Source organism: Hemitrygon akajei, chromosome 9 (genome assembly GCF_048418815.1).
Source record: "Hemitrygon akajei chromosome 9, sHemAka1.3, whole genome shotgun sequence".
Taxonomy (NCBI): domain Eukaryota; kingdom Metazoa; phylum Chordata; class Chondrichthyes; order Myliobatiformes; family Dasyatidae; genus Hemitrygon; species Hemitrygon akajei.
The window spans coordinates 77,319,238-77,332,754 of record NC_133132.1 but is presented as its reverse complement, the minus strand read 5'-3'; positions in this window follow the sequence as shown (position 1 = coordinate 77,332,754).

The window sequence follows — 13,517 nt, the reverse complement described above, 5'->3', positions numbered from 1 at the left end:
CGGATGGCTGGTTCTTTCAAACTCAAGTTATTTCTCTGAACCAGAATAGAAATGATGATTTAAGCTACTGACTAGACTTGATTAATCAACATCAGAATTTGATTAATTCACATTACATTGTTTGATAGAAAACCTTGAGAGAATACATTTGACTCAATTTTCACCTGATACATTTTTGAATGGTAATCATTGTATTCCTTTTTCTGGTCACAGGTTAGATGATCCATTGTTTCACACTGATTCCAAAAAGACAACATCATGGACAACAATAGGAGCAAGCAGTTCCTCTACCAGACAAAATCATCAACATACCAATTAATTAAAGCATCTTTTAAAAACAGTGAATCAGTCAGTCCAGAAAATAGTGAGTGTGTTATAAAGATTGATCTTGGTGAAATACTTTGATCAATGGTAAGATGAGAAAAAGTGAAGCCAAGACTAAGTATAAACTCTCCAGAAGACAGATGATGCAAAAGGATAGTGACCATTAATGAATGCTTGTCAACAACTTCTTTGGCTCAGATCCATACTCTGTGCCATTCTCATCTTCTCGAGAAGCTGAGGTGCTGGCAGTCTGATGCAGTTCTGGCCCTTGGGTGAACAGATTGAATCTCACCACCTATCAAAACTGTGGATGTTCGTCACTGGAGTTTGTGGAACAAATAACTGGTAGAAATCGTTATTTAGCCTCCCTTTCACCTCACAAACCATAAATAGTTAAACTTCCAAATGATAAGTGAGAATGCAGACTTTGAAATTCAAGAAAATTTAACTTTCGTAAATAGATCCTGGCTGCTGCAAGAAACTAAACTGAAGCTTTTCAGTAATGTTCCTTTCTTCTGAAATAATGTATTTGATGAATAATGAAATAATGAAATAAAGAGAAGGTCCAACAATATAGTTTTGCAAACCACCATATACTGTTGAATTTTAGAGCTGCTTGAAACACTCAAACTTTGAAGATAACAAAAAGTAGAAGCAGGAGTAAGAATATTCCATCCCTCACACTTCATCCTGATGATGAGAATTCTGGGCACAGCAGAAGGTTTTTCTCTTGCTTCAGTTTTAATGCCATTTCCCTGCACTATTCCCATATCCACTAATTCCCTTAATATCCAAGAAATCAATCTCCATCTTCCACATGCTCAGTGAGTGAGTCTCCAAAACCCTCTTAAGTAAGAAATTCTTAAGTTTCACTCTGACCTGGGTGAAGTCATTTCATTCTGCAGGAATGAATTTCAACATAGTATATGGTGACATAAATGTATTTTGATAATAAATTTACTTTGAACTTTGGATTCTGAATAGCTGAATTCTTAGGATGAGATTGATCCCTGGTTTTAAATATTCCACCCAGAGGAAAAAAAACATCAACCGGATTAACATCCATAAAAATGTTACATGCTTCAATTAAAGTGCACCTCATCTTCTAGGGTCCATAAGATTATTATGCTTAGTGCCTCCTCTTTGGACAATATCTCCATCCTGCGGACTATTCTGGTGAAACTTCGTTATATACCTCTGATTTGATAATGCAGCACACTGTCACTCATAGTTTGATGAAATCTGCTGAGCTTTTTGAAATATCATCTCTACCACGGCAACCAGCTTGGTGGAGGTCACTGGCAAATGCAAAAGGGTGAGAGGAAAGTCAAACTGAAAGATTTATGCACTTTCGCCTAATTTGGACCAATCCTTTTTCCTTTTCCACTGTAGATTCAACTTCACTGCTCAGTCAATAAATTGAATGATCTTAGATTCCCAGGGGCTAATCCTATCTGAGATTTCAGGTGCTACATAATTGGATGTTTTTCACAGCCTCGGAAAGTGTGTATGGGATTATATTCTTTCATTTCTCAAGTAGTCACTCTGGCAACTTCAATATGCTTTTCCATGTTGCAGTGAGTTCTTTCATTGATACAATTACACCACTTGTCATTTTATTGTCTTTACAGAGGTTATCTAGCTTCAAAGTACTTCAGCAGTGCCTCATTATAGTACATCCACAGACAGGTCAGACGGCTGAGGGAACAATTGTTTCAGCATTCCTTTCAACCAACCTTTCAAAACTCTAGTAGATCTGTATTAAGTGCCAGCTTGTTGTAGTGTAGACAACAAAAATCTACGGCTTTAACGCTTCATCTGAATACCACATGCCAATTATTGAAAGGATGTGAAAGCTTTGAAGAGGATGGAGATGAGGTTCGCCGGGATGTTGCCTGGATTAGAGAATATCAGATATACTGAGTGGTTTGATAAAGCAACACACACAAAACTCTGGAGGAAGTCAGCAGGCCAGGCAGCATCTATGAAAAGAGTAAACAGTCGACCTTCCCTGCCAAGACCCTTCATCAACACTGGAAAAAAGAGATGAGAAGTCAGAGTAAGAAGGTTGGGGAGGAGAGGAAGGAGTACAAGGTAGTAGGTGATAGGTAAAGCTGGGAGAGATGGAAGGGTAAAGAGTAGAGAAATTGATTGGTGAAAGATAAAGGGCTGGAGGGGACAGAAGGCCATGGAAGAAAGGAAAGAGGGAGGAGCACCAGAGGGTTGTGAAGGGAAGGTAATAAGATAAGGTGAGAGAGGAAAATAGGAATGGGGAATGGTGAATGAGGGATGGAGAGGAGGAGCAATTACTGGAAGTTTGAGAAAACAACATTCATGTCATCAGGCTGGAGGCTACCCAGATGGAATATAAGGTGTTGCTCCTCCAACCTGAGTGTGGCATCATCGCGGCGGTACAGGGGGTCATGGACTGACATGTCGGAATAGGAATGAGAAATGGAATTAAAATGGGTGGCCACTGGGAGATCCCGAGTTTTCTGGCAGGCAGAGCATAGGTGCCAGTGAGGCGGTCTCCCAATCTACACTGGGTCCCACTGATGTACCGGAGGCCACATCAGGAGCACCAGACACAGTATATGACCCCAACAGACTCACAAGTGTCGCCTCACCTGGAAGGACTGTTTAGGGCTCTCAATGGTAGTGAGAGAGGAGGTGTAGGGGCAGGTATGGCACTTGTTCTGCTTGCAAGGATAAATGCCAGATGGGAGATTAGTGGGGAGGGATGAATGGACAAGGGAGTCGCATAGGGAGCGATCTCTGTGGAAAGCAGAAAGTTGGAGGAGGGAAAGATGTCCTTGATAGTGGGGTCCCGTTGGAGATAGCGGAAGTTACAGAGAATTACGTGCTGGGTGTAGAGGCTAGTGGAGTAGTAGATGAGGACAAGAGGAACCCTGTTACTGGTGGGGTTGTGGGTGGATGGGGTGAGAGCAGACGTGCATGAAATAGAAGAGAAGTGGGTGAGGGCAGCATTGATTGTAGAGGATGGAAAGTCCATTTATTTGAAGAAGGAGGACATCACATTAGCTTAGAATGTAAAGCCTCATCATGAGAGCAGATGCAGTGGAGGCAGAGGAATTGAGAAAAGGGGATGGTACTTTTACAAGGGACAGGGTACGAAGAGGTATATTCCAGGTAGCTGTGAGAATCAGAGGCTGGACAAACTTGGACAGTTTTCTCTCAAGTGCTGGAGGCTGGGTGGTGACCTGATATAAGTATAAAGCATTATGAGAGATACAGATAAGATGGACAGGGAACTTTCTCCCCCGGGGTAGGCATGACATATGCTAGATGGCATAGCTAGAGGAAAGTTTAAAGAAGACATCAGATGTAAGTCTTTTTACAAGTGCTTTTCTGTTTGGCTCTGTTCATGGATATTCATGTATGGTTGAATGATAATTAAACTTGAGCTTTTACACAGAGAATGGTAGGTGCTTGGAACACACTGCCAGGGAAGGTGGTGGAAGCAGATATGATATTAATGTTTAAGAAGCATTTAAACAGACACATAAAGATAGGGAATGAAGGGATATAGGCCATGTGCAGGAAGATGCAATTTGTTAAATAGGCACATTGGTCAACATAGGTATGGCAGGCTGAAGGTTCTTTTGTGCGCTGCACTGTTTCCTGTTCTATCTATGCTTACCAATACTTAGTGCTTACATAGATGTTCTCATGTTCACATGCTTATCTGGTTCATGCATCCTCAACCCTGTCCATTATCACTCAGTGATTCTTCATCAATTGTCCTTTTTGATGTTTCCTTTTTCAGTGTGGCTCACAACAGTTTTTCTTGTCAATGCACTGCCTAGAATCGGGCATTAGAGAGGAGTGAAATTCAGATCCAACAATCATGTGGAAATGCTTCAACATTGTTTCAACAGAGATGTTAATCCATTACCAGTTACTTGGTGGGTTATTTATTGTCAGTCATACTTCTTTGCTTGGCTTTCATGGGACAAGACTTCTGAAATAGCTAAACTATCATCTTAAATGGATGTGTTGATCTACAAAATGGACTGCTGTAATCTCGTAAAGGCTTCTTCAAAAACACCTTAGAAGTATATAAGCACTGACGTTAAGAACATATCAGGACAAGGGATGCATTGCATGCAAGTTCCCTTCATGGTCACACATCATCTGCATTAAGAGTTATGCCACCAATCATTCTTTTTCCATTTTCTGGATCTCCACAAAAGTTACAGCAGTTCAAGATGATGGCTTGCCACTTCCTCCCCTTAGGCAATTAGTGATGGGAAAAACATGATGAGTTTTTCAGCAGTGACTGCCACCCTAAATACATAAGACAACTATCTATGGCAGATGATGAGTTACAATAATGCAATTGTAGACAGGGCCTCTGTGATCTAATAACTATCCAGTGAACGGATTACTCTGCTTTGAATCCACTTGTATTTGTTCATTTTCACAAATATTCTGCGTTTCTTTGTTCCTTTCTCTAGCCACCTTAATAGAACTCATCCCTGCACCCCAAAGAAGAGAATCTATATGCATTGGAAATGGGTGAGTGCCGGGAAGTGGCATTAAAAATGAAGCAAGAGGCCAGGAAAATGCAAAAATATCTCATGCCTTCAGACATCCAGAGGAGGAGAACAAACTTTATTGTCTTTTTCAATGTGTGTCCAAACAAGGATGAACTACTTGTTTTTGGGAGTGCCCAGAATAGAGTTTCTATTTTAGGAGTCTAGCGTTATGCAGGCAAACAACGTGGCCTGCCCAACGGAGTGCCTCAGTGCTGGGAATTCTGGCCCGGGAGAGGACTCTGACATTGGTTCACTCATTGTCTCACTGGATTTGGAGGGCTGCACATCCCAAGTGACGTGAGTTGCCTGCGATGTCCCAGATGAAGGGCAAGGATCACAATGCTCCTCAGTAGATGAACTGCAAAATGCTGACACCAGAGGCCTTAGCACTCACAGACTTGTTCCAAACTATTGTTCATTTACTAACTGTGCTCCAGTTTCTTGTCCAATTTCTGACTTTCATACAAGAAGATAGGTTTCAAACTCAGTAACTGCAGAAACAAAGTCTTCTAACAGCCTGTCCCTGCTGTAAAACAGTGACATCCAACAATAAAAGCCCATGGCATGCCCTGGAAAATGTGAAGTACTAACTGGGTGTCTAGAATCACCTCTGAGCAAAGACACAGACATCAATGATGGAATCTAACATCACTTTCAGAGTCCCAGCACAGCATTTGATCATTTGTCCTATTGTCTTATTAGCTACCTTATTACGTTTTCTTTGACTATACTCCTCTGAAAGACCTCAGGACATTTTAATTCATTAAAGCTATTTTATAACTATACGTTGTTGTTTGGTGTTAACATCATGCTTGAAGCAAGGTATAGATAGCAAAAGTTTTTTATGTGCTAGTCCCTAACAGTGCATTGAGATCTGTGCCTAAAGATATGAATAATTGATTAGATAAGGAAATTATAAAGTAATTTATGTCAATAGCCATTATTATGAGGCAAAAATTCTACTTTGACACTCGTTACTTTTTCTGCCCACTTCCATTATTTTTCCCTTCAGAGCAGATTCAACTGTACAATCTCGCTTTCTCAGTCTGTAATAAAACTGGCAAGTTCGTCTGTAAATTTCTAATCTCGTGATAGTGCCTCAGTGTTTCTCCCTCCAACGGCATCTATAACCTAATGCGCAGTAACTTAGGGTCTCTGTTGGTCAGGGCCAGCCATGGATATTGCATCCTAGCTGTCTAGATATGCAAGCCAGGGCAGTACAACTTGGAGAGCAAGCTAACTATAGTCTGCATTTTCCAATTTTTACACTCTTTTGTAATCTCTCTGTAACTGTCCTCATTTCAGACCCTTTGCATTCCTTTGCTCATGGTCTCTCCTTCTGCAGCTTTCCTCATGAACCCATCCCCTAGATGACACTAACTACAGCTAATCCCCTGATAAGGGGTCTCAGCCCAAAGCGTCAACTGCTTACTCTTTTCCATAGATGCTGCCTGGCCTGCTGTGTTCCTCCAGCATTCATGTGTTTGCAGCTAATCCCCATGACCTAACCTCAACCTATCAGAGATAATCCCTTTGATCTAATCATCACTTCCCAACCTTGCTAAAAATAAAAACTACCTTTATTTTCAATAAAATACAAGAGATTCTGCAGATGAATAAACTCTTCTTGGGCTTTCAGCTGGGTACAGCTATCGATTATAACCAGTGTTTCAATAACAGACTCTGCCATATTCCTCAGAGATGAGGCAGATTTTGTCAATGAAACATGGGTTATAATTGATACCTGTACCCGGCGGGAAGCCTGAGAGGGGTTTATTTGTCATATATGCCAGGAAGTACTAGATCCTTTTTCAGATTCTGCAGATTCTGGAAATCCAGAGCAACACACATAAAACACTGGAAGAACAGGTCAGGCAGCATCTATGGAAAAGCATAAACAGTTGATGTTTTGGGTTGAGAGCCTTCATCAGGACTGGAATGGTAGGGGAAGATGCCAGAATAAAAAGATGGGAGAGCAAGGAAGACGATAAGCTAGAAGGAGATAATGTGAAGCCAGGCAGGTGGGGGAAGGGGGTGAAGTGAGAGGTTATAGGTGGAAAAGTGGGAATCAGTAGGTTTGGCTCCAGAGTTGGAGACAGACAGATTGAGAAAGGAGAGAGAGGCGTCAGAAATAGACCAAGTGAATTTAAGGGCAGGATGGAAGTTGGAGGCAAAGTTGATGAAATTGATGAGCCTAGTATGGGTGCATGAAGCAGGTAGAGAGCATTACCAGGAAGGTTTGGCACATGGACTTTTCCATGTATCCAATGAAAAGGCAGGCATAGCTGGGCCCATGGAGGTGCTCACAGCTAATCCCTGAGTTTGGAGAAAGTGGGAGGGACCGAAAGAGAAACCATTGAGGGTGGGAACCAGTTCTGCCAGGGTGGTGGTGGAGGGGAACTCGTTCAGGTTGTTATCGAGAAAGAAGTGGATAGCTTTGAGGCCTTCTTGTTGGGGCCGTCTTGTTGTTTCTCTCTTTCCCATTCTGACAGAACATCCTCAACTTGAAATGTTAACAGTGTTTCTCTTTACACAAATCTGTTCCACGTTCTACATTCTGTGAATACTGCATGACCTGCTGAGTGCTTCCTGCTGCATTTCGTTCTTTTTTTTCACATTTCCAGCAAGCGCAGCTTTTTAGATTTTCAACAGGTGTATTATCTGCTGTCTATCCCTACACACTCCCACCAGGTAATGCTTTGCACAGCACCATGTGAACAAACTGTCCTCAGTCAGCTTACACATTGATCAGCAGTCCCAGGAATCAGAATTAAAAGCAATATTGTGATGCCAGTAAAAACTCCAAAACAATATTATGGAAGCCATTCTCACCCAGCCTTACAGCGTCCTAAATCCCCAGCCTTACTGTTATAATCTGCAACAGTTCTTTATGGAAAAAGCTACTGACAATTAAAGATGCTTGTAAATATCCCAATGCAAACTTTGAACTGTATTTATATGACTGTTTGCCTCTGTTTTACATGTTAGTGTGATTGTTTTAAATCATGCATAAACATTGGACAATTTGATTGCTTGTATATTCAGCTTATGCACTCAAGCACTGATTTGTTGTAAATCAGATCTGTCAACATATGATCACATTCATTTGTGTATACTAGGAGAGCTGCTTAGCTAACAATGATCTCAGACACCCTGCTGTTAACTTGTTACAATTTTTGATGACTTTGCAGATGAACTTCAAATCTACTTACTCCTTGACTTGTGCTTTAATACTGTACGTGATACTGGGCAACTTGGTGAGAAGCAGATTTCCATTAGGGGTGATTTCTCATACAAACTGTGGCAATAGAAGCCCAGGCTTCTGGGAGTACTTACTCTGAAGTACCGTAGTTGATGCTAGGGCCAGCATGTGGGGTAACTATTAAGGGCAAATAACACAGCAGAATCAAGTTAACGTTAAATTACTAGGGTAAAACAGAACATTACTTGAGTAGAATTAAATGCATTCTTAATGTTGTTGTCCTGACCAACACTGGAACGTCATTGCTAATACTCACATAAATTACTCACATTATTTCCAGTAATGCCTCCCCCTCTCACCATTTTGCATCTCCTTGTCCCACTCTCATGTTATCTTGCCCATTGCCTCCCTCTGGTGCTCCTCTCCACCACCCCCCCTTTTTTTCCCTTCCTTGGCTCTTTCACCAATCAACTTCCTAGCTCTTTACTTCATCCCTCCCCCTCCAAGTTTCACACTGCCTGGTGTTTCTCTCTCCCCTCCCCCCCAACTTTCAAATCTACTCCATGGCTTTTTTTCTCCAGTCCTGCTGAAGGTTTTCGGCCCGAAATGTCGACTGTACTTTTCCATAGATGCTGCCTGGCCTGCTGAGTTCCTCCAGCATTTTGTGTGTGTTGCTCACATAAAGCCAGTTTTGGAGAGCAGTTGAAAGCTCAAAGTTGAAATCTGAAGAAGTTTCTGAGGCTTGTGAGAAAATGTACCTAATGTACATAGATCACACTGCAGTTATGTTAAATATTTTATAGTACTGTATGTTTATTCAAAATACATATCATAACTGTTCTAAGGGGCTATCATTTTAATTTTAGATTTTTTTCACAGTATTTTAGGGCAGAATTTTCGGAGAAATGGCAGCAGATCGGTCTGGGACTGCTGGCACTTCTCCATGTAAAAGTCAGGAGCATTCAGCACCCCATGTAAGGGTATCCAAACAGAGAAGTCCCAGACTTGCCTGAATGTACTTCCTGGGCCTTGCCAACTACTCTCTGCTGCTGCATTCATCATGGAGTGATAACTACCAGCAATGATCTCGTCCTCAGAGGGGAACCTGTACCAGGCTGGACCCATCACTTGAGTGGAACTTGCAGGCTCAGGGGAAGAAAAAGTCAACTTTAAGCAGTTTATACTGTTTGGTGCTTTTAGCTATTGGATTTAGTTGTAAACCAAGTGGTTAGCGGTTCAGGACCACTTACAATGCTGCTGACTGAGCAGTTTTTGTGATTCATGTCATTTTACTCGATAGAAGCTTCATAAGATCATTATATATAGGTTGGGACCCTGCTCAATTTATAAGGAAATCTGATGATTTAAATGAAGCTTATAAGATTCTGGAGACTGACAGGGTGAACATCAAGCGGGTTTTCTCTCAAGGGGATCATTGAGCTAAGGAAGATAGTTTCATATTAAAAGGAATACCCTATTTAAAATGGAGAAAAGGAGGACTGTCTTCTTACAGAAGGTAATGAATTATTGGAATTCTGTGGACAATTGTGGAAGCAATGGCACTGAATATAAAGGTGGAGACTGAGAGATATGTTGACAAACAGTGAGTAAAAGGGAAACGGGAAAGTTCTGGAAAGTAGTGTTGAGGCCACAAGTGGATTAGTCATGACCTTATTGATTGGCGAATCAGACTCAAGTGGATGGTTGACTACACATGTTCCTGCTTCTTGTGGATTTATCTCCTTGCAAAAATTCATTTTAAGTCTTTTTTTAATTTGGTTGTTTTTAAATTATTTAAAAACGTTATTTGTTTGATAGTTGTCTGGTTAATGGCCTTTACACTCTGGGTATGTTTGCCCATGGCAATAAACTTAAACTTGATTAATTCTATGTTAGTTGAGTATTTCTCAATGTTAGAAGCATTCAGAAATATGAAGGCTGCTTAATAACTTTGGAAGCCAGCTGCGCCTGAATGCATGTTTAATCAGTTATCCATATTTTCAGCATTTTCAAAAATGGAACTAATTTTGAGTTGGCCTTGTGAAGGATTAATCTCAAAATAGGCCCTGTTCTGCAACAAACTTCAAACCACCTTGAAGCAGTTACCTTAAGAAGATCTATTAAAGTGTGGGCAATGGATAGATGACGAGTGGGTGGAGGTGGATCTCTGCTGCCAGGAAATTCTGGGACAATATTTATCAGGGAACATTTTGTAATGAAAGCACTTTCACTAGTTTTCCCATTTGGCTTCCTGCATCCTAGTCTAATATTACTAACTTAATACCTGCAAATAGAAATTTGGAGTTCATATCAGCTTTGTTTGCACTTATCTTTTATTCTGGCACAATATCCACTGGTTGGGGGAACCATCCAACAGTCAGAACATAATAAACAGAAACAGAAATAAATAATATGGAGCTTAAGCCCATTCTGGCTTTCAAGGTGATCCTGCACTTCAAGCCTACTTTCCAACAGGTCAGTCAGCTTCTACAGAGAAGGAAAAAGAGCCGATGTTTCGGGCTGAGACCCTTCATCAGCACTCATGAATCAGGTCCTGATGAAGGGTCTCAGCCCCAAATGTCAACTGTTTATCCCTCTCCGTTGATGCTGCTTGACCTGCTGAGCTCCTTCAACATTTGTTATGTGTTACTCTGACTTTGCAGCATCTGCAGAATTTCTAAAGTTTATGAAGATAACTTTCCATTTGATTCTCATATCCCTCCCTTATTACATGGGTCATCTCTTGATCTCAGTCTTTAATCTATTCAGTGAGTGCTGGCCATTATAAAACTGACTGCACTAGCAAATTTTCTCAGTGTTGTCAAATACCTCAGGATGTCCTGATGTCACAAAAGATAATTCCTCCCATTTTCAATCATTTCTACAGTACTTGGGTAACTAAATGCAAAGTAGGAAGTAATAACACAATCATATTGTCCAAACCAGCTCCCAATATAGACAGGATCTGTGGAGAAAGAGGCAGAGGTAATTTCAGACGAATGACTTCCATCGGAGCTGTTCTGCTGGAAGGTCTTCAAGAGGAATGACTAATGCTGTCTCTCTTTCTGCTTATGCTGCCTGACCTGCTGAGCATTTCCAACACTTTCTGCTTCCATTTCAGATTTCTGACATCTGTTGTGTTTTGTTTCTATATTCCATCACTTTTACCACAACGGTGAACTGAGTCTGGAATCTTGCAATTAGATTGGTAAGGCGTTCAGCAACCAAAGATGGATGTCTGCTCATACTGGTGAGGAGAAGCCATGCTCATCAGCAATGATTTCCACTAATCTTCACGCACACTTTGGCTGACAGAAATTTAAATGGGACCTAAAGACCAAAGATGGAAAAAAACATTTTTTTTTGTTTGATGTAAGTTTTTCGCTCATGGTGTTTTATTTTTTGACTATTATTAAATATTCCTGTAGCAACATTTCTGCTACTTTTTGGCAGTGTTAAGTCTTTCCTTGCACCAGTTCTCTGAGCTTATCACTTGTACTTGAGTTTGAGGAAAAGACAGAGCAAGAGAAAAATTCCAGCCAGGTGAAGTGGCCACCACCCCACATATCCCCTTAGGTATTGCTCTTCAATTGGCTCAGTATCAGTGTCTGTGTCTGCTACCCCTGAACAAAGAAACAAGACGTGGTGCAATTTGTGGCAAATTCAGCCAGCAATAATATCAGTCAGCATATTGCCTCGCTCCCTTCCCACCTCAGATCGTTTCTTGTTGAAACCTCTATCCATGCTGTTATTATACCCCTTATACCCTGCCTCCCGCTGACAATGTTGGGTTCTCTTGCTTGATCCATTCAAGATCTTGCTCCTACTCATCTCCTTCAGCCCAACAGACTCCAATATTGGCTTCCATAATTTTGTTCCCTGACAGTCCTTCTCCAATCAAGTTCAAGGTTATTGTTGTTCAAGCATACACATGTATACAGTTAAATGAAACGACATTCCTCTGGGACCAAGGAGCAAATCACAGTACAAATAGTCACATGCAGCACATAAAATAATGTTTACACAATAATATTAACAACTAAAAATCATTCTGTAGATGTACAAGTTGACAAAAAATGCATATATATGGATAATACTGGCCATAATTAGGAAAATCCTTTTTCCCAAATCTCACTGCCTCTGCAACTTGTCTCCTTCAGTAGGACAATCTTCCAAAGTTTCAGCCACTTTATATCTCCCCATTAAAAAACAATGACCTGAAATGTTAGCTCCAAGAATATGTAGAGAATTTTATAGGTTTTCCTTCATCTCAGATTTCCAGCATTTGTTATTGCTTTGGTTTTCATCTTCTAACACCATGCCTCAGTATTGGTTTCTCAATTACTCTCTAACAGGGTGGACGCTAGCAGGCAAGAGCTTTATTAAACAGAGGAGCACACAGTAGAAACAGCAGCAATTGCCTTCTGTAAGGCTTCTGGTGTGCAGGCAGACAGCTTCGCCCCAGAGGGAAAGAGGCTCTGACATTTTCTATTATAAGTATCACAGCTGTAAATGCCGGTGGTCCACATGGTACAATTCTTATGAAGATGCCAAATAACATTTACAGTATGAAACTTTGAAGTTTCCTTAAAAGCCCTCCCCTATTAGTTCTAAATGTGGCCACCTCCTAGCTTTGGCTTCTGATGTAGCAATTTAACTTCAAAATCCAAAAGGCTGGACAGTACATGCAGCTAATCTTGGAGACAATTGAACAGAAGTTGTCCAGTGGCCAGCCAATAGAACTTTGAGGATGCCTGTGGTAATGAATTACCACAGCAGAGCAACTCATAACCCACAACCCCTGACAGACAAAATATCAGTCAAAAGCATTTCCAACATCTGGCGATAATCCAAATTATTCCAGAATAAGTTTCGATAAATAGCTTGCCCTGCAAAAAATTCCAATGCAGAACACACGACTGCAAAATGGCTGAACTGTTGCTTCTGGAATTAGTGGAATGGTTCTAATCGCAGTTGTAAAAATCACATCAAGCCAGTAAGGATATGAAAAGAACATCAGCTGATTCAAACAACCATTTCTTTAATTGTTAATACCAAATAATTGCTCTCATGTGCAGCTATTTAGAATTTAAAGTACATTGTTTATATCATCCAACCAAACGCTAATGGGAATTTCAATACCCATATCCCACCACTTTTTAATGGTGGTTGGTAGCATTTTCTGTTTGTCCTGCTGTCTAGAAGCAAACATTTCACTGAGATCTTTGAACCATGCCCCTATGCAAAATAACTGGATGGCCAATTTGAAGTTAACCTTGGCTTGCCAAAACTTCCAGAAGAGACCTCACAGGTGGAGGGAAACCAAGCTGGATCATATGGTTATGTGGTGATATTGGAAATTCCTGTATGCTGAGCAGCAACAGATATTTTCCCCACCCCTTACCAGTGCAAACAAACAATCTACCAAAACA